Source organism: Falco punctatus, assembly GCF_963210335.1.
Source record: "Falco punctatus genome assembly, chromosome: 1".
NCBI lineage: Eukaryota > Metazoa > Chordata > Aves > Falconiformes > Falconidae > Falco > Falco punctatus.
The window spans coordinates 2,676,511-2,699,266 of NC_137580.1; positions in this window are offsets into that span (position 1 = coordinate 2,676,511).

Sequence of the window (22,756 nt, forward strand, 5' to 3'; positions counted from 1 at the left end):
ATGGATATGAACTAATTCTTATTCTGCATGATTTTGTGTGTATGTTTTCATATCCACAAGTTCAAGATTGGATACGTATTAACTTGATACCTTTTGACCAGCAACCTAGCAATCTGCCTGCTGCAAAGTCCTGCCAGCAGCAGACATGAGGGAAGAAATTGATTTTTCTGTGGTTAACTCCTTCTTTTAAAGCACATTTTTATTGTGTTTCAAGCCTGTGCGAACAGCATGCTGTGTGCACCTTGGTATCTTAATACGTATTAATATTCTTATGTTATGTCTTAATACAAAAAAACTTGCTGTAATCTGCAGACTTACAGCTGCCCTAGGTGAGGAAAGTCTTGGTGTTCATGTGGTTGTACAAGAGTACTTTTACGTTGGATTCAAAATAGACAAGTTAGTTACAAAGCTTAGAAAATGTAGAAATTAATAAATGGTTTTGATGGAGTCAGGCTGAAGTTCTGTTGAAAGCCTCATCTCAAGGGGTCCTGCTTTCCCTTTTGGGCAAGGGGCAATGAGGGATTTGACCCAATTTTCCTCTTCGGTCTGCTCAAACCTCACAGGCAGGTTCAGTCTTTCAGTTTAAGTTCTCTTTTTATATTGGTTTTTGTCCTGGCAATAGTCTGGCCATTTAGTTAAAGTAACCATTGTTTCAGTCTTACAAATGTGTGTATCTCTCTACTAGAGCAGTGCTATCAGCTCTACTTGGCCTGTCAGTAAATAGTGCCTTGCTGCATCTCTACCAGCAAATTGCAAGTCTTACGTTGTGCTTTGCATTCCACTTCAAGGTGTACGTGAGCAATTTGTCATACAAAGGTTCGAAAAGGGTAACTCATTGCTAACTAGATATTGTGATAATTAATTACTTCGGAATACCTGATCGCCAGCTGGTTTCTTCAAAGCAGACCTTCAATATTAACATGTTTTTCTGTTGCACAGATTAGTTGTGAAAAGCAATTATTTTGGAGGATATGTATTGTAAAATTGGAAGTAAGTTCTTACAGTTCAGCCTCTAATTTTCTGTTTCGGCTTTTTTTTAGTTGAGAACTTATTTACAGTGTATGTGTCTTTTCAAAAAAACTGAGTGTGAAGTGTTTTTTTTTATTTTTTACTTTATATGGTGGTTAATGAGTTAGTGATCAAATATATGTTTGGAATAAGAGTCCAGACATGGTCTCAAAGCAATTGATGGCTCTTTTTTACTTACATGCTTGTGTGCATACTTCTGTTCAGAGGTGCACTGAAATGACCCTTGACAGCCACAAAGAGCAAAAAAACAGAACTTCCATGTCTTACAGAAACTAAAGTGGAAGAGTTGAAATGCAGTTGCAAAGGGTTTGGGAGATGAAGGAAGAAAAATTAGAAATGTGCCAGTACTATCAGTTTTACATAGTTTAGATACTCATGAATTGCAGCTGGAGAGCTGTGAGGTTTGAGGATTTATTTTTACAGCTCTACATAGAACTCTGATGTGGTAACATGTCTTTATTTGGCAGAGGTGTGTTAAGTAATGACAAAACGGCCCATGTGATTATCAGAGGAGTACCCTGAGTAACTCCCACGTGAAGTTCTAGCACTGAGTTGAAGCTTAACTATGAGAAAAGATCTCATATTGATGTAAGTTCCAGATGGATGGAGTACCTTCTCAACATCTTGATCAATCACTCCGGTCGTTATTATCCTATTCTGTTGGATCCAGGTTTTAAACTTTATTTAACTTCTCTTTCTAGACATTAATGCTTTAATCATATCAACAATATTAGTCATCTTTTCTTATGTTGCTATTATTTTTCTCATAGTCTTATTGATAGGCAAAATAGATTGAGCTTCTATTAATGCATAGTGTGTCTTCTAGTCCTTGTGTACAATTAAGTGTTACTTTTAAGATTTTTTTTTACTTTTTTTTATTATTATGGTGTGAAGGGGTAAATGTAACATGGCACACATTATACTTCTCTAATTCTACTTCAGCTGGCTGTATCTTGTAATCAGGCCCTTACACCACATGGAGTCAGTCCCAGGTAGATACAGCTTTGATGCTTTTAAAGTATGTTGCATTTGTATATTGTTTGTCACTTATATAGCTTATGGAATTCTTGGCTGTGAGCTATTTTTTATTATTATTCTGCTGTAATAAGGCAGCTATCTGTATGTTATAGTCCAAGTCTATAATGCAGTCCAAAAAGCAAAGTAACTATATGCACAGGTCCAGAATTTCACTAAGACAAGTAAACAAGGAAAGCTTTAGCAGTGGCTTTCTTGAATCAATAGAGTAGAAGATATTTGCAAATACCAGTCATATGGTTGCTTTGCTCTGACACCTGCTGCAGGTCTGAAGCTTGTCAGTGCAGGAGCGTAAGCAGAGATCCGTTGTTCCAGCCACTGGGTTAGCACGAGAAATGTTCAAAGTTATCAGGTTTGAACAAGTTGATTTCTGAGGTTAATGTTGAGCATGTCTTCTGGGATAAACATCTTTGAAAGGTAGCTTATTAATATTCCTATTCAAGGCAATAAACTGATGTTTAGCAGTTACTGCAAAGTGTTTTGATTTCCAAGCGTGATTTTTAACATCTGCTTAGCACAGTTTTGATGTCATGCTGCTCCTATTCAAGCAGAAAGCTTTTATTTGGAAATCAAGGTTTAAATAGAATAACAAACTTAATTGAAAACTGAAAACATTATTTTGCCGGTGGGTCAGGTCCAGCTTCTAGGCTGTATTGTTCTCATTTTCTTAGTAAGGACTTGTTAATTTTGAATCTTGGAGAAGTAAGGAGGGTGGTCAGCAGAACTGCTACCCTGGACTTTTGAATAGCAGACTTCATCCTGTTCAGAAGCCTGGTTGGCAGAGTCCCATGGGAGGCAGTCCTGAACGGCCAAGGGGTCCGGGAAGGCTGGGCATTCTTCAAGAAGGAAATCTTAAATGCACAGCAGCAGGCTGTTCCCATGTGTAGAAAGATGAGCCAGTGAGGAAGAAGACTGGCCTGGCGGAACAGAGAGCTTTGGCTGGAACTCAGGGAAGAGAGTTACCACATTTGGAAGAAGGGGCAGGCAGCTCAGCACGACTATAAGGATGTTGCGAGGTTATGTAGGGAGAAAATTAGAAAGAAAAAAGCCCAGCTATAAAATGGATTGGCCAGTGCTATAAAAGATAACAAAAAATGTTTTTTCAAATACATTCGAAAAAAAAAAAAGAGGGCCAAGAATAATCTCCATCCTTTATTGGATGTGTGGGGATATGTAGTGTCAAAGGATGAGGAAAAGGCTGAGGTACTTAATTATTTATTTACCTCAGTCTTTAACAGCAAGACCAGCTCCTTCAGGGTACTCATGTCCCTGAGCTGGAAGACAGGGACAAGGAGCAGAATGAAGTCCCCACAGTGATTTCCCCCTATACTCTAAGGTATAAACACTATATAGTATATATACACTAAGATTTGAGAGACAGAGGTTGTTTGTTTTTCATTCAGGCATCTTAACCCATACCACAACATCTCTTGTTATAATGACCTAGCAAATCTGGAAACAGTGATCTATTAATTGGCTGAATTGCGTGATCTGAATGAATAACACTGAGTAATATTTGAAAAAAGCACTGCGTATGATGTGAGTTATTACATATTATATGTTTTTTCAACATGTACAAGAAAATAAAAGATGACTTCACTTTTATGTTTTAGAAGCCTAATCCCTCAATACTCCTAGCATTTAAAATGGGCTTTCATTTTGCAAGCTGTTTCTAGGTTTTCTCATAGTGGAAAATGTTTAAAGAAAAAAAAAAAAAGAGAGAGAAGATTTTAATTTCATTGCTGAGCATGTTATGACTTTCATTTATTACTTCTTATTATGCACTTATCCTGACACTCGCCCAAAGTTCTGCTGGTCTATACTTGGTTGCGGTCTTTTATCCAAGCCTCTCCTAGTATAATTTACTGTTTTCTCCATTTTGATCTGGAGGCCAGATAGAACTTCATGTTTTCTTTCATCTCAGTTATATTCTTGATAAACCTTCCAATAAAGTGTTTCTTTTGCAGGATAACTGTATCTCACCTTTTGTATTCAATCTCAGCTTAAGTGGTATGTAACATGCTGGTGAAGTTTAAAGCAAAACACTATTCTCTCTAAATAATCCTAGAACTCTCATGTGGAGGCAGGAAAATGGAGTAACAATTGAGCTAAGATATCTTAATAGCTGTAAATACATACTTATTGTTTTAGGTCTAAAAAAGAAAAAGATAGTTTTAGTCTAGAATTACAACTTACCTTTTTATTGGTTGTATAATTTAGGGGTCTTAATAGCTGAGGGCACATGGCCATGGATTTTTCATTCTGTTGGAGCATGTAAGGAGTCACTTTAAGAATTCAGAGGCACTTTATGCATTACAACAGTTATCTGTGGGCTTAACGGCTTTCAGGGATCTTCAAGGCCCGACTTGGTCAATGTGTAAAAAATAATGTTTGCTATTTCAGTTACTAGAAACTGATATTTCCATATAAAGAAGGGAAAATACAAGCAGGATTACCTGTACAATAAATGATACGAAATGCTTTTTCATTTGCTTCTCTGTTTATTTTCTTTTTGCTTTAGCGATACCCTTTTTACATCAAAACTGGAATATAACAATGGAAGAGAACCCATTTTTGCAGTATTTGATCACTAGCTTTACATGGAAGAACTGTTATTGGCAATCTGATCAGATTTATATTTTTCTCAGATACGATATGTTTGATAAGTCTAACGGAATAAGTGATGAACTGGTGGTACTGTGACCTTGATTTCAATGTTTTTAAACGTCACCAGAATTATGTCCAATGCATATCTTTATTATCTGGTCCTAATCTTTGAATTTTACTTTACCAGGAATAAAAGAATGTGTCCTTACTGTAATAATTTGTGTCTACTACTGGAGTACTAGAATGAGTTAGAGCTTGTTTTTCATTTATTGGGGTTTTATTTGTTCACACTCTGAAATACTGTTATTTTTTTTCCTATGGTCCCAAGGCAGCATTTCTTAGCTCATTCTGTGACAGTGTCTCTATTAAGACATAATTTCCACTTGTCCTGCATCTGTGATTCTTAATTCATGAGGGGAGAAAAAAATAAAAGGAAACATAGACCTTATTGTGGGTATATTTCTTATTTATGGTACAAAAAGATTCTTATTAGCTATTGCAATTCAAAGTTTATTCTATATTAAATTAACATATTCATGTTGTTTTGACTTCTCAACAGGCAATAATTTGAATTCCAACTTCATGCTTTCATTGAGAACATAGATTCTACAGCAAGGAAGTAACGGTAAGTGTTTACATGTTATAACTTCTCTTTTTTTTTTTTTCTTGTGTGTGTGGTTGTTGTTTTTTTTTAATAAATACGGTTTTTAGAAGTCTTTGATGCTTACTCTAAGTGTGTCCTGGAAAACTATTATGAATACCGGCTACAGGCAGTACTGAAATTCTACAAGTAGGGTGTCTGTTTCAGATGATTCTTCTTCAGAATATTCATTTATCTTTCAGGAAAAGGAAAACCAAATTGTAGTCAAGTCTTCTATTTCACTTGGCTGTGATTCTTAGTGCTTTCACTGAATACCATAATTGTATTTTTTATAAAATATTTTTTAAGTTATTAGAAAATAGTGGAATAGTCATTATATCTTTACAAGAAGTTTTACTATGTTTTAATGGGTAACAGGAAACCTGGAAAGAAGAAAGATGTTATGTTCGTAGTGTCAGTGTTCTGAAAGACTAAACAAAGGTACAGAACTGGTTCGTGATAAGTGATTTCCTGGTTATTGCATTTGTTTTTTGCAGCCAGGGTTAAAAATAACGTTGGACACATGTCATCAACTATCATTTTTAAGTCTTCATTCTCTTTCCTGAAAACACTATTCTTTTTAAGAGCTGTTAACAGTCTCCATTCAAAACAATGCACAGTGAAGTTACTGTGTATGTTAAGACTTTATATCCTTTGTAGATGAATTTTAAACACATACCTGTTGTACTATTGAACATAAAAGTAAATGTGTTCCGGTTGCTGTGTTTATCACCAAGGGATTGATTTGGGAAGTTTATCTTTTATTAGCTTCCATTTTGGCTTCAGATTTTATTAGACATCAAATAAGTATTGTTGGAGGGAAACAGGCAGTCTTGCACTGAGAAGCAGAATGGGATGTTGCTAGTTGGTGTTTCTGGCCTAAGGACATCACAGCCTGGGGCAATGTCTGGACAAGATCATAAAAGTAAGCCCTGTAGTATTTGGAGGGGTCTGTAACAATCAGTGTCATTACAGAACTGTACTATTCAGTCTATTTTTGGTGGTGGGTCTTGGTTTTTTGTTGTTGTTTTTTTTTTTTTGGGGGGGGGGTTTAACTTAATACTAAATCTCTACCTGTGAGGTATCAAAACCAATTATACTAATCTTCCACCTCCATAAGTTGTGGTACGATGAGTTGAGATAAAAATCTAATTAAACTTCTTAAGGATGCTTAGTATATCTCTTTATTTAATAAAATTATCTCCAGCAATTTTGGTGTATATATAAATTGATGTAGAATCAATGGTTCGCTATTTTTTTAACGGAAGAGTCAGTGGTATTGGGAGTGGGGGACAGTGCATGGAGGGATCAGAAATCAGACTAATCTGCAACATGAAAATCTTGGACTGATGTAAGATGCAGCGTTTTAGGAAAGGCTTCATAACCTTTCCCACATCAATTTCTTCTTATAGGGTGGTGGGTTTTTTTGAAGATTTATTATTTGTTGCTGATGGTCTCTTGTACTTGAAAGCAGCAGAGACCTTCTGAAGGATCTCTACAAATATTTACATAAAATGCAAACTGCATCTCTCCTGATCATCGCAAACTTGTTTAAACTGGCTTTCTGATGGCAGTGTGGTCTGTGCGGCGAGAAATGGTCTTTCTGCATGACGTGATACTATTATTTTCTGTAAATATGCCGAGTGTGTTCAGGCTTTGTTTTCTAATTTGTGTAATTGAAATGAGATTGGGAATGAGCGGGTGGGAGCACATAACCCTACCGTGACAGTGTTTATTGAAGTAGTTGAGTTTCTTCCAAAGAAAACCTGGGACTTGTCTTGCGGAGAAATCGATAGGAAGAATTAGGTTTTCATTTTAGAGCTTTGTGGTACCTTTTTTTTTTCTTTTTCTTCCTTGATACTAGCTTTTATTTTTAACGGAGAAATATGTTTGTCACCAAATGTTATGGCATGATTGAGCCAAGGCATACCACTTGTCTGTAAGCAGTGAAGAAATACTAAAGATGAAAACATCTGCTAGATGTAGAGGTGATATTTTGTTCCAACATGGGGACAAATGCATTTTCAGGGCTCATAAATATTGTCTGTTAAGCAACTCCTGTTCTTGGGTATGAAGATCCATATTCTGCTTAATGGCTTACAGGTCTATCCCTTGAATATTTTTGGATAAAAAGGGAGGACTCTATTGCTTTCCTACAACATGATACTGAAATATTCTTGCTTCACTACCAGTAAAGAAATCTTGTTTTGTGGAAAAAATCCTATTATGCATAAATATTTTAGGTGGCTTTTCAGGAATATATTCCAATGTCTAATGCATAGACAAAAAAAAAAAAAAAAAAAAAGATAGCGAAGCAATTCTGTCCCCTTCTTTCCCCAATTCTTAAAACATCTAGAGGCCCAGGTATAGTTTATCCTGAAAACTCAGCAATTCTAATCCATTTTGTTTAAAGAGACCCTTTGAAGATTGCTCCAGTAACTAAGGTTAACTTTTATTTGTTTTCTGCATTCAGTTATATTTTTTGCCTGTGTAGAAATACCCTGTGATTTGAAGGAGATGAACAGCAGGGAACCCATTATCTAGCTGTCTCTTTAGATTACTATTCTTACGCATACTCATTGTTTAACTAGAGAAAGTTGAATACTAGAAGGGATATTGCATTTTCAGTATGTTACACAATACTGTAGATAGTTGGCTTTCATTGAATCAGTAGCCTTATATTCAGAAATAAAGAGAAAGCAACAGATTATACTGTAATCAAAACCTCAAAAAATCAGTGGGTTTGGATGCCCCCTTGGAAGTTTTCTCAGTGGGAGTATAATTGAAAAAACAATTTTAAATACTTGAATGGGCAAATTCCCTGTATCCCCTGGAAAAGGAAACATGAAATTTTGGTAGAAATGTCAGAAAAGGATACCATCCACCATTACTGCATTATGCTAGTAAAATTACTCAAACTTTTTTCAGTTTTTGTATCTTCCATGTTTTAAAGTTCTATAAATTCTGATCTTTCTAATGCCTGGTTTTGGTGGGTTTTTTGGTTTTTGTTTTTGTGTTTGTTTGTGGGTTGTTATTTCGGTTTTTTGGGTTTGGTTTTGTTGGTTTTTTTATTATTTATTTTTGGTATGTGCATCTCTCAGTTCTATTTGTGTGGTGTTTCAGGTATTTTTCCTCTCCAGTAATTTGCTATATTATCTTTGGTAAAATGTGTAAAGAATTCTCCGTAGTTCTCAGCTCACCCTGAATCAGAGCCAGGGGAAGGGGTGGGAGTGGGAATAATTCATGTGAGACTTTTGTTCCTTTTTTTAATAGTACAGATTTAGCTACCAATAAAAAAACTACAAAGATTGTTATCTCAAGGTTGAAGAGTCACAGTGTGGACATGAAAGTGCTTCTCCCTTGATTTTTGCATCTCTAAAATGTGAGGAAACTGGGTAATCCATTTTGTTTCTACAGAATGCATTTTGCTTCTGTCTGCCCAAGTAACCCATCTATTTCTGCTGCTTGCACAGTTCAAAACCCTGTTGTTACACGTAAGCCCAGTGTACGGAAGCACAGGCCCCTTAAAAGGAACACTACAATAATTTAGAAAGTTTATTATTTAAATATAGTAATGTCAGTCATTTTGGGGACATTGCTTTTATTTTACTTAAAAATGTAAAATAGTGTATTACAATTCACATAGGTGAGACTTTTGTAGAGCAATAACTGATAAAAAGATCCTGTGATACTATCGAACCAGATGAGCTTTGAGATAAGTGCATGATGCGTGTGGATGGGGGGGGGGGGGGGGGGGAATTAGCTTTTTTGCATAAAAGAAGCATTGTTAGCATGGAATCAAAATTATGGTGATAGTCTGGAAGACATGCTTTCAGGGGTTACTTTCACAAATGAGGGTCATAACTAAAAGGCTCTTCAACTAGCACAGAACACATTAAACTGGAAGAACAAACAAAAAGCTGGTGTTGGCAGATCAAAGAAAATGAAAACATAAAAGATACTCTTAGAAGATCAGTTGGCCTTAATACCAGAATTGTAGTAATATCTTTTCTGTCTTATTCTCTTCTGGTTTACCACTTTCATGTATACCTTGATTATTTTAGCCACTGGTATAGTTTCCTTCAAAACGTTGCCTGTTTGCTGCCTGGAATTTAATGGGATAGTGAGCATTCAAACTTATGAGAAGATACTTGCATTCTTGTTTGAGAACAAAGTGTTATCAGTCTTAGGAGAATTAATTAAGTTCATGTTCTAACGGGAATAAAATTTTTGGCTGATTCTCTTTTACTTTGTTCAATTAACTCTAGCAAAGGTAAACCAAACATCGAGGAGTGTATCTAGCACATATAAAATGTACTTCTCTGTATATATGTAACTATACGCACAGGGACTTTAGCACATGATAGATGTAGAAAGTGAGGTAATATCTGGCTGTTTACTAATAGTGCATTTGTTCAGATCAGTCACAAAATGCATTTCTGTACAATCAGTAATTTAAAAGGTTTCAGGTGTAGGTGCTTCTAGACTAATAAGGACCACCTATGGTCTGAAGATAAAATTGAATCTGTCAACCCACAGACCATTCTTTACCTCTCTCCTTTTCTTTTTCTGTTTTTTCAACTGAAATTCTTTCAAATAGATAGTGAATGAGAGACCAAAGTAACTGTTCTTGCTGTGTTTTTTTTCTTTCATAGGGCTTTTTCACTTATTCATTTGGCTGAAAATAGGTCCACGCTATAAACAAGATAGTCCAATGTGTAAGCACTTTGTATCTTTTGACATTCTGAGGAACTTACTACTCGTGCAACTGGCTTTCTGCATGTGACTTGGGCTAGGTGCCAGCCTCTACATTAAGCACAAATGTCTTGTGTAAGAGGGTTGGCCTAAGCTTTGATAATTACAGCTGCGATTCTGGTCACACAGGAGTTGAGGGGTCAGGCTTGAGATTGTAAAATGCCTCTGTGAGACTGTAGCCTATGTCCTGACTAAAGCTGGGCAGACGGTCACTCTTCTAGCAAGGGAACTTTTTCCTAATTAGGGGGCAATGAGCTGCTCCATTACAGGGAAATCTGTGTCAAAAAGACTGAAATGAAATATAATTAATTTATCTTTCTATCTTGAATTAAGATGGCATTAAGCTACCACAGAGCTTCTACATAGCAATTAGAAAAAAGCACCCACACAAACAAACCCCCACCTTGGGTGGTCCCCAGATTTTTAGGAGAGAGATAGTAGGGAAAAGCGCTGGTCCAAAAACCATATATGTAAATAGTAATAAACTCGTATATTGAATGTTCTTGCTCATAGTTTATACATGTAAAAGTACATTTTTGCTATTACAAATAAAGTCATTCTTGTTTAGCACAAAATATTTTCCTCTTGTCATCGAAATGTAGACTGGAACATATATATCAGTGAAAACTTTCAAAAGACGTTGTCGGGAGCACTGCTTGTTGTACCATAAAAGCCGCTGCTGGCTGCAAAACTGAATGGGACACAAATGTATTACTCAAAATATTACCTATACAATTTAAAATTAACATCAATTTCTGCTTCCATTAACATGTACAGATTAGCATAAAATAAACTTTGCCTTAAGAACTGTGAGGTAATTAACACAAAAAACCAAAACAAAAAACATTTCCATCTTGGGAAAGGCTCTAAATGAAGATGGCTGGTGGCAAAGCAGTAAAGCAAGGATGATATATATTTTGTTATGCACTTTCCAGGCATCTACTTTGGGCCAATTTTTCTTTTTTTTTTTTTCTTTGGATGGGGGAGAGGATAATTTGCTGGGCAAGGCAGGCCTTTGATTTGCTGCATATGAATATCACCGCAGAAAAAAAATTAAAAAAGCATTATTTCAGATTGCTGTAGTAAAAATACATTTTAATTGCTGCCTCCCTTCTGCAAGCCTTTTGTTACAGAGTGGCAATTATGGGAATCATGCTACAGTGTGTGTTAGTTGTCACTTTTAATGCTTAGCCATTAGCTACAATGTCAAGTTAAATTATGAGATTTTGATATTTTTCAGATCATCTGACACTGCTTTTCCTCAAACATCAAATAGGTTCACTATTGCAGAATATGCAGAACAGTCTACAATTTTTCTCTTTTTTCGAAGTGGGGAATATTTTTACAACCGTATTCTGGTGGAGTGCACTTTCCTGTTTAGTGCAGAAGGGTTTTTTTGGTGTCAAATGGATAGAGAATCCTATCAAATCAAGGGATCATAAAAGCTAGTTACTTGACACTGTAGTATAAAGTATGAGATGGGAAGTACAAAGCAGTGGCTTTGCCTGGAGAGCTCCTAGCATCTCTCCTGTACCAAGGTCCTGAACTTCACCAGGAAGCATGAATAAATCCCCTGCAGTCACTAGAGACAGATGTATTTATTTCTTCAACAAATTAGTCCAACAGCTGGACATTTTAGAAACTATTATACCTTTCTCTCCTGTTAGTAACAGGAAATACTGCTTATGTGGCATTCAAATGTGTGGGTTTGCCTTGTTCATAGTATGTAGCCTAATAATTTTAAAGATAACCTCAGCAAATATCCAATATGCAGTTCCAATGATTAGTATTACATACAGTATATTTTAAAATGAATCAGTATAACGCTGCATCAGCATTTCAAAGACTCCTCATGATTACTAGGGCCACAGAGGGGAGAATAAAGTGTGGAGAAGGTAATTAGAATGACCTTACATTACTGAGCTGGTGAGTCGTACTGGATCTTTGTCCGCAGGTAATGCAGTTTTTCTGTAAGACGCTGCTTATCAACAGCGTATGCATACAGATATCAATGAAAGTTAGTGTGAATACCTACTTGTGAATATAAATAACCAAGTATCGCTTATATTTTCCAAAAGATTTACAGTTTAACTGAGCTATTAATGAAGTATTTTTTTCTTATCCTTATTTTTGTTTTCAGCATATTCTTTAATTATTACTATGTTAACAAGATTTTTATGTTAGCGGTGCTTTAAATTGGGCAGTGTGCCTTCTCTAACAGTTAATAGCAGAATTCAGGTTACAATTCACTACTATGTGTTTAGGTTAATAATGGTTTATAACTTACCATGCCTGAAAATTTCTATGGAGGTAACACTAGATCTTGTTTATCTTTAAAATAGATTATTAATACACATAATCTACAAATGCTTTTTTGCTTCTTAGTTTGCATTTTGTTTTTAGAGTTAGGGAAATGCTAACATTTGTCTTAAGCGACTTGTTTAAAAGTAGCCTACAGAATGCTGGCAGCCTTCTAAAATACAGGTAAAGGAACACTATTTTTTGTTGGGCATTGAGTTGTATTTTCTCTTTCCAGTATTTTTTGCCATTTACTTGTATTGTAACCATGGTAAGCTAGGTGGAACTCACTGTGAAGTGGTCTACTCAGAATGTGCCAGGTTGTCTTTAAGCAGTCTTGGGACACAAACGTTTGCTTTGCGACTACATAATTGCTGCACCAACATTTATTTACCCAGGATACAAAGTGATGTAATGATTGTGTTAACCCTTACAGTTTCAGAATTATCAATCAACTTATCTGTTGACCGTTCATTAAAATTCAACTTTGTCTCAGGATAGGGTTTTTTGTTTGTTTGTTTGTTTGTTTTTCTTTTGGTTTCAGGTTTTGTTGGGTTTTGGTCTGGTGTTTGTTGGGTTTTTTTGTGATTTTTTTTTTTTTTTAACTTCTGATCGCTGTTTGTATATTGACTCAGTTTTGAATACATTAATCTTCTAAAGAACAATTGGACTTTTTGTTTAAAGTACATTGTTTAAGATAATTGTCTAAACCAAAACTGATGTGGCCTCTGGTATTGGATTTTGAAAATTAAACCTTGTAGAATGGATTAAATAGACAAAACTTCCCACTTTTCTTTCTCTTCGTGCAAGTGGATTTATGTTAGCCCACTTCCTACCCATATTTCACAGTCTTGGCGGAAATGAAGTATCAGCAATGCAATGCCTAATACATGTTTTTATGCATTTGTTATTTTTTATATATTATATAAAAGCATATTTATATATAATGTATTATATATATAATGTAACTCACGGATATAAAGCAGACAGCTTTATATCCGTGAGTTTTCAATGTTTTGTACATTGAAGATCCATGTATACCAAATAACTTAAAAATGTTACCTGTATAGGAAAACTACTAACAAACTCCCAAAGTATTTCAATACATAACAACAGCAGTTACCAAGAACAAGAAGCTGCTTCAGCTCCACAGAAGGAAAAACTAATTGTCAGGTAGAGGGGAAAAGGTCTTAGGAGACAAATACATTGCTAAGGGCAGAATTTTCACCTCAAGTCTATGGAATTCTATGGAGGATTAATGTATGTCCCAGTTTTAAGAAGCTCCTCTGGAATTAAAAAAAAAAACCACACAAAGGAAATATTATAGGTTCTTTGGAAGAAGAACTAAGCTAAATATGAAGTCTACTGAAATATGAGGTCCCTGTCACAGGGTGATTTCATCCTATGAGCTGGTACAGTTTACAGGGAAGGGAAAAGATCGACAAACTGCCTAGCTTTTCATTTGCAAATAGTTATTGAGAAAATGCATCATTTTGACAGTCTTCTGATTTTATGCTAAATGAAATGTTCACTTGGGATTTATCATCCAGTTTAAAAGATTTAAAGGCTTGCTGGAATAAAAACCAAACCAAACAAACCCCACTTAACTGTAGAATTAAATTAGTTTCAAATAAAGCAAAAAGTAATGTTGTGGGTATTTCATTTTGACTATTACAAGTTCCATTACACATCCACTGGAGTTATCTTTGTTTTGTATATCTCACTGGTCAGTTGGTGTGCTGAATAGGAAAAATTATCATTTGTAAATCTCTAATTTAAAACCTATTTATGAGGAGACCAGCGTTTACAATACAACAAATATAAGCCTCTTCTCAAAGTTGTCAAGTAACTATTGTAAAGGGTTTTTTTACCACAATTTAAGTGGACATGTCTAGGCTTGCAAGTGTATAGAGCAATCCATTTCTCTTTCCTTATGGCAAACAAGGTGGCATTATGGTTTGGCTAGGCACTGTACGCATAGAGGTAAAGACCATCTTGAGGTGACAGTAACAACTGAAGAGGAGCCACTCCTGTTAGTGGTTGTAACCATTTAACGGGGACTTGTCCTCATTGTCATATTTGTTCTTTTAGCTGGTACTGTCCAGTACTACTTATTGCACCAACTCACACAGTTGTGGAGCTCGAGCAGCAAAATAGTCCTTGAATTGCTTCAGCTGTGATTTGAACCCCTGTTGAAATGTTCCCGAGTACATTTCCCTGCTTCCTGATCTCAAGTGTTGGGCATTACAGAAAGACTAGATTCAGATTCACACCAAGTCTTGTGGATTAATTGAGATTTGTGAGAAAGAAATGTCAGAGTTTAAATAGATTTTATTTAATTAGATTTTTGCAGAAAATATATACACAAATTAATTCCCCAAAACAACAAATTTGGGTTTTTTCTTCAGTGTATACAGACTTATAGTTTTACTCAAAACTGAGAAACTACAAAAGTTATTTCCTTCTACTGTTTAGATGTTGGCTTTCTTTAAAGCAAAGTTGGAAGAAAAACAGTGACTGAAATCTAAATTTTCTCTAAAAGTATTTCAAATGTCAAGGCTGTTGGGGTTCTAGTACGTAAAAAACCTATAATAGGATGTATGGGTATTAATTAGTGCGAGCCAAGCTACAAAATCAGGTACCTGCACCTGTAACACAAAAAAGAAATGTTTTCTCCTAAACTCAAAATACTGTAAGGCAAGTATTATAAAGCTTAGTATAAATGCAACATAGATCTCTACCAGGTGTTTTATTAAAAAGACACCTCCTAGATTATACTAATCCATTGTCTGAACTGCAATCTTGAGGTCTTTTCTTCTAAAACCAGGAAACCACTTTTTTCTTTCTTGAGACTTAATCTTTAAAAATCATCTGCATTCCATGCTTGGGTACTCCTGTGTTCATGTTTCTTACACAACCTTAAGTGCATTCTTTTGTAACTCTTTACTTGACACATTCAAGAATTTCCAACAATCAATTCACTATACTACACTTAAAAGCATGTCTTGTAATGTAGCATATTCCAACAGGCATTAGAAGAAATGTTTTCCAGGACAATTCAAAACTACATTCAGATGAGAAAACTAAGAGGTATAATATAGTGTAGTGGTTTTTTTTCATGGCTGGAGATTTTTCTTTTTATTTTTTTTATTTATCAGCTGAAGTGTTCTGGGAATCTTAGAGTAACTATGTACTAGTCGAAATGATTCGAGGAACAATGAGGCACATACTCATAAATAATTGCTGTCCTAGTTTTAAATTATTTCACAAGAATTCCCCAAGGACTCGTATTGCTTTTCATAGTTTTAATATGGAAGTGGTCCTTCCTAAGGAAAAACTTGTAAGTATAGACAAATTAAACTCCTGTTCTCTATTACTGGCTTGTTTTGCATCCACGATTTTAACTTTTTTTTAATCATCTTGAAAAATTCCAAACTTGCATGACACAAAGACAACTTTTGTGAATTAATGCTTTGTATGGTATCTTAGTTTTCTCTTCTTTGCTTTTATTCTCTCTTTGATATGTGGTGAACTCCATAAAAATGTAATCTATAGGTGAATTAGCAGGGGGGAGGAAGTAATAATTTTAAAATCCTACAGCTTCTTTCTGATGGCTCTAAGAAATACAAGAGGAACTGGCAACAACCCTATGATCTGGAAAAGCATTTTATCAGCAGTTTGACGTGGATCTATGTAAAGAATCATAGCATTAAAGCAAAGTCTGGCTTTCTCCTCTAAGAAATCAATTACGTTCTTTGGCCACAGCTGTCTAATGGCTAGAGATGAGTATGGCAGTGTTGCAACCTGGTTAGTTTGAAAAGGACGAGAAATCAGGATACAGATTTACTCAGTGTCTTTTATTGGGTAGCAGTTCTGCCACTGGTCTTCTGTCCACCACTGTTCAGAATTCACTGAAGTCTTTGGCTTCACTAGCTCCCCCTTTTCACTCTTTGGTGGCTTCAGACTGTAGATTACTCCAGGACTTATGGTGAATACCTCAACCCAGCCCCAAGGTTTCCTCTTCCACTTATGTCTTTCAGCTATGTGGCTAACTCTGCTTAAGAACTTCTGGGACCTACAGAAGGGTAGTCATTTCCATTGTAGAAATTGCACTCATGAAAACCTGAAATATGAAAACACTCCGTATTTCATATCCAGTGAGGAAGATTTTCAGAGGTTTTGAATTCTGAAAACAAAGCAGACGCAACATACTGGAGATTAGTCATTACACAAGCTAGAATGACTTTTGGAAATATATTAAAAGCTTGCAGGACCATATTATATTTTCAAATTTGTGATGCTTTACAAGCCTAGGTAAGCTTGGGAATTCTGTTTATTACCATATGCTCCCTTTACACAATTTGCTTAATAATAGATTGTGCAGATTTTCAGATCACTTTCTTAAAACCTGGATTTGAAAACTGATTCCACTAAATATGACTTTAATGTGTTTTGTGTTAAGTTTGTTGAAGTAAGAATATAAAAGTAGGAGCACAGAGGTCTTGCTAAACTCCAGGTACTCAAAGTGAGAACAACCAATATGTAAATTATTGAGTTTTCAGGTTAAATGAAGCTGAATATGTTTCTTGAAGCAATTCGCATGCAGATTGTTACAGAAGGCACAGATTCTGAATTAGCAAAAATCAGGATCTCAAGTTAGCACTCTATTACTCTTCAAAATCAAAGAAACAATAAGAACTATTTTTTAATAACTCTAGCTGTGTAGAAGGAGTGTTAGGTGGTTCCCTTTTTTTTAACAATGCAAGTTCTAAAGAAACATGTTAAATAATATGTTCATACTTTTCATATTTGGTTTCATATTTCTTCTCATTGTTAACCTACATGGATATAATTCTTAATGGTTTTACATACTGCTGTAATATTGGTTCTGCAAAGTAGACCAGAAAAGAACCTTGTTGACCTTTTTTTGATGAGGAAGTTAATAGTTAATAACTTTGACAAGTTCTGTCTAAGTGTACATGAATACTTCATAGAGCTGAATGCACCTCTTCATCTTAGAGCTATTGTGCCAAACTTTCTGCAGAGCAACTTCTATATTTTTTTAAGGATTTTGTCAATGTGAAGACTGAGTATAAAAATAAACGACAAGTGAGGTGACTTTAAAAATATTCTATATTTTTTTAATACTTGTGAGTTGCTAGTGTTGCATACCGATTCATACAGATTGCTTCAGAATTCTGCTAATAAAAGGTTAGGGGTCACTATTTTTGATGTAACAGCGTGTAACACTTTTCTGTAACATGTATCATCCTTTGGAGGGTGGGGAGAAGTTTTACTTTCATGAAATAAGAATACTGAAAATATCCTAGGTAATGCTAAACTGAGGTCTGACTCAACATCGGTGGGTAATGAGTATTTGCATCGCGTAATGTACAATGGAGTTGATCTAGACATACAATATATTCCTTAAAACTGTCATTTTTACAATTGCTGTTTCTGATTTTCTTTCAGTTGTTTGCCATGCAGTTCCCAAATGTATGCTGTCATATCCCATTTTCTTTTAGCAAGTGAGGGATTTGAGGTTTTATGAGTTTATTGATCTCTGATACAAAACTATACTTTTAAACCAAAAAATCCCAATATTTTTTTTCTATTCAAGGCAACGTCCATGCTTTGTGTGTTATCTGATAGGCTTTATCTTAGTAAGGTTTTTCACTTAAGAGGTAGGGAGAATCCTTCAAGGAGCCATGTATTCCATGTCTGAAGAAAATTGATTTGGTATAAAAGCAGGTCCTCACTGAAAACAAGCTAAATAACTGGCACTGAATATTCTGGTTTGTGTGAACTTGTGAAAAGTTTTTGTTTGTGTACTGTTAAAGTTTTTCAAACCAACCTAACCCCTGCCCGCACCAGCCCAAATACAGTAAGGATTTTATGCAGTACTTCAAAAAGAGTTGTGTAATTACCTTTTCTTTTTTTTTTCCCCTCCCTCAATTCTCCACTTTCCCAAGTCAAAGAAAATATTAATTCACCTTTAATATGTAACAGTAATCTCTTTTTAGAGACATAGATCTATATTTATCACTATGGATGCAGACACATGATCAAACTATAACAGCTTAATGAGCTGCGAGGCTTAGGCAACTGTGGTAGGTGTTGTGGACGTGCCTAAGAGAGGTTTCTGATGGACAGAAAGGGACATTTCAGAACACACAGAGTCAGAAATGTCTGCTCCCTGCTAAGTTTCAACTAAGCCAGTTCTTGTTATGCTGTGAAACTGATGGTGTTGTATCAAATTCTTGTGTTTTGCTGTTGGTCTTGCTTTGGGCGAACCCCTACTGCTCTGTGTTTGTTTGCCTGTGTAAAAACCCACATCCATTTGCTTCGAATTGTTAGTATAGGGTTTTCTTTGAAGGTTCAAACTCTTCTGGAGCAGGATGCATCCCTTAAGAATGCAACCACCCTTTTCCTACTCTGCTATATGCAGCCTGGCCTTTTAGGGGAGTAAGGGATGCTTGGGAGCATCAAAAGCTCCCTTTTATTTTTAATTTTTAGTTTTTTAAATTTTTTTTTTAAATATTTTTTATTTTTAAAAAGACCCTTTTATCAAAAGCACTGCATGGCAACACCTGAATTCAACCTGCAGCTCTCAAAACATGACAAGGCAAGGAAATGCTTTTTGGATACACTGGTCATGGGAAGTAGAGACTTCTGGGCAGGGGCAATCTATTATTTTGGGAAACTTGCCTGATGTTAGTTTTACAGGGGATACTAGTAATTGCTCACAAAGCAACTGTGACTTTGGGGGCTGTTATGGCCAACAGAATAGAGTGCTGGAATCGAGTAACAGAAACAAGACAAGTTTAATGGGAGCCTTTTAGCTGTGTTTTGGGGGAAAAAATGACAGAATCCAAATTTAGATCACTCTATTTAAAATGGTTACTGGGACACTTATTAAACTGCTCTTACTTTATACATGCTTTTTTTCAGGGATCCTGCTTCATGTGCATGCACAAAGATGTATGCAAAATGTGCTTATTCTAAGTTTAATATTGAAGTACTGTATTTGGGGTGGTATTATCTATATTAATTGAAAAGTTAACACCCACAAAATGTATCATTTTATAGCTAGAGAAGACTAAATTTGTTTTCTCACTGTGATATTACTCATTATTCCCTTAATCTGTGATTCTCAGATGAATTAATCGGGTTTTATTTTAAGAATGGGAGCATAGACCTCTGAACAGGGGCCCTGGGATAACTGAGTCTTGGACTTGGTTTTCTCTGCATTTTTCCACTGATTTAAAGTTCAAGTATAGTTCTAAAATACAATCAGATTCCTCAGGAGATATGTACTCCTACCCTTGGAAAAGCGGTTTGTACTTTTGAAATGAAGTGGTATAAAAACCAGGCATTTCTTTCTAGTATATGCAAGACAATCTTATTCACAGCTTTATAAGTGAACCTGTGAAATGTAAAGAAGGAATTCTCCAGCCTTGTTAGTTTTGTAACCTCCTTTAAAAAGGAAAGGGTCTTTTCCTTTTAGGTAAGCATGCCGCACTAGTAGTTTGTTTTGGGTTTGTGTAGTGAAAAGCAACTGTTATTTTGGGAGGTGTAATAAATGTTAATTTGTTTACTGTTTTCTTAGCTCTGCAGAAATTGAGGCTAAACTTCCAGGGTAGGTTGGGTATATTGCTGTAGCTCAAGGAAGCCAAGCAATAAAACAATTGTATACACTCCTTACCTGTGAAATTACTGGCAGTGTGCTTTACATTAGCACAAATTAAGAGCCACAAGAAGTAAGTTATTGCTCCTACTCCAAGTCTTTCCTTTCTGTGCAGTTCAGCCTCCGTGGAGGGCAGGCAGAACAGCTGGGTGTCTGCAAATGGGCTCAACAGGAGCAATCTGTGGCTCAGCGCGGTGCTGCAAGCGTGGTGTGCTGTGCCGAGGCCAAGGTTCAACAGCAGGCTGAGTCTGGCTTTAGGGCTCCCACTCTAATCAAGAATGTTGCAGCTACGTGATGATAAGCACTGATCCAGTACAAACATATTCTGCTAACTCGACGGTTTTCTGGGAATTTTGACAAGTTAATGTGATTGTCAGGCTTTATGCCAGATTGACTATTATCTGTTCTACTATAGCTGTCGTGTAACCAGTGTAGAGAATAAAGCTATCACAGACTATATTGTCTGCACCATCTAATTTGAGGGGAAAAATGCAGTTGTGTTCTCATGTCTAACACAAATCAAATCTGTTCTGCTTTGCACAGATCCAGTGTTAATGGTTATGGAACTGTAGCTTGAGAACATTTTTATTTTAATTTTTTTTTTGACTGTGTTCTGGCTAGGTATAGGCAGGATGAACCTGTCCTTGCAAAATACCTTCAGTGCAGTGTGAATGTACATATGCACATAATACAAAAGCATGGGGATGACATAACATTCTGCACATTTGAGTGGGGATAGAATGAGTAGCGTGGCATTCATTGTAATTCACTGCCTTTAATCCTGGGGGGCTTTTTTGTGTGTTCATCGTACGTAGCATACGTGTGTAATCACAAAAAAGATAATGTTTGGTAGGTAAAACTCAGACTGAAAATACGCTCATTCATCTCAACAGTTTAGAAATTAATACTTTAAAAGCATTGGGTTCCCTATACTACTAAAGAAGTACCGGGAGGGGAAAGGCAACTTTTATGTTGCAAGAGATATTGTTTTATATATATCAATGCAGCATAACAATACTTAGATAATACTGTGGGGATCAGTAAAATAGAAAATTCTTACCTTTAGTTGCAATTTGTTATGTTTGATCTAAAGGATAGTACGCTTTCCCTTCTGTTTACATTCAGTTATGCTTGTGTTGCAGACACTACAGCTATAATGCAATGTTGTGTTTACCGTCCAAAATGATACATAACTGTATAACATGTCACGCTGAGTCTTTTAAAGTATCAAATTGAGTCAAACATGAACAATCTATTTTTCCTCAGGTAGTAATGAGATTTACAGTGCAATGTAAGTTACAGAATGGTGGAATTTTCTTCTTAATCTGTACACAAAGAAGCTAATAGCTATGACTGAACTGAAAGTATGTAAAGGTTGTAAAGAAGATTCCTCTAAGCAAAAATTATGTGATGGTAAGCCCATGAATGTTGCATTTTTTGTAAATATTTTATGGAAAGCTCTATTAAAATGTAGATACGTAATTTCTTGTGAGTACAACATGCTAAGAAGTGATGCCCCAATCTTAAGGATGAATAAGGGCTTTATTTTCTCCATCTCTCCCTAGAAATTTTGAGACATCGGATATGATTTCAGCTTTAATAATTCCACCCCCCCACCCCCCCCACCCCACCCCCCCCCAGCCTCCTCTCTTCTTGCAAGAAAAGGCCTCAATGAAATCTGGTTTCTGATGTCACTTTTCCACCTCTTCTCTCCCCTTCCTTCCCTCTGTAGTATAACCATGGCTTACTTGCAGTTTAATCTTTTTCTTTCCATGATTTGCTTTATTCTACCTTGGGGGACAGGTATGTAAGAAGAATGGCAGCATGATGGGGAACTGAACTGGTAGGACACCTCCTGAATCGCCTGTGGAAGTTACAGACTACTGCAGCATTGTAGCAGTCTAATCTGTTCTCCTGGTGCTCCTGCCTTGAATTTTTCTAGACCGAAATAGGAACAACAAATTTAAACACTGTAAAATGATACGCAAGTGTAAAACCACACTTGCATAAACCCATGCATGTATATATACACACACACGTGTGTATATATATATATATTTTCTTCCCATGTCTGGAAAACCATTGTTATCATCATTTATTTGTTTTAGCATTGGTAAGCATGCAAATCATAAAATCACTGGATTTGTTTTTCTCATCCCATCAAGACGTAGGGGTTTTTTTTTGTTATTTATAATAATATCTAATCAACTGTTTGTTTACTAGCTATGAATTTTGGAAAAAAAAATAGACTTTATGCATAGCCATGTCTTGGCAGAGGAAAATATTTCATAATGGTTTTATGTGACAGGTACAACTATTTTCAGTTGGTTAAAAGTTGGAAACATATCAGCATCCATTCTGTATACTTGGAATAGAAACTGTGTGTTTTGACTGAAAGGCAAAAGACTAGTATATGTATTTCTAGTTTCCCTAGTGTACTTTGTCTGCAAAACAAGAGTAGTCTTTAAAATTGCCACAGTTAAGGTTTCATGACTAAGTATGGGAGCTTCCAAAAGCTGTGATATACATTTCATCATAACGTGATATAAAAGACTAAAGAAAAAAACCCAAAGGTTAGTTAAGAGCAGCTGATTGTTTTTTTTATTTAATTGGCAAACTATGAATTAAATAGGGATTTGTTTTCAGAAACATTTTATCTCTTGCTGTGAAAATGTTTTCATCTTAAGTATCTGTAACATGCTCTT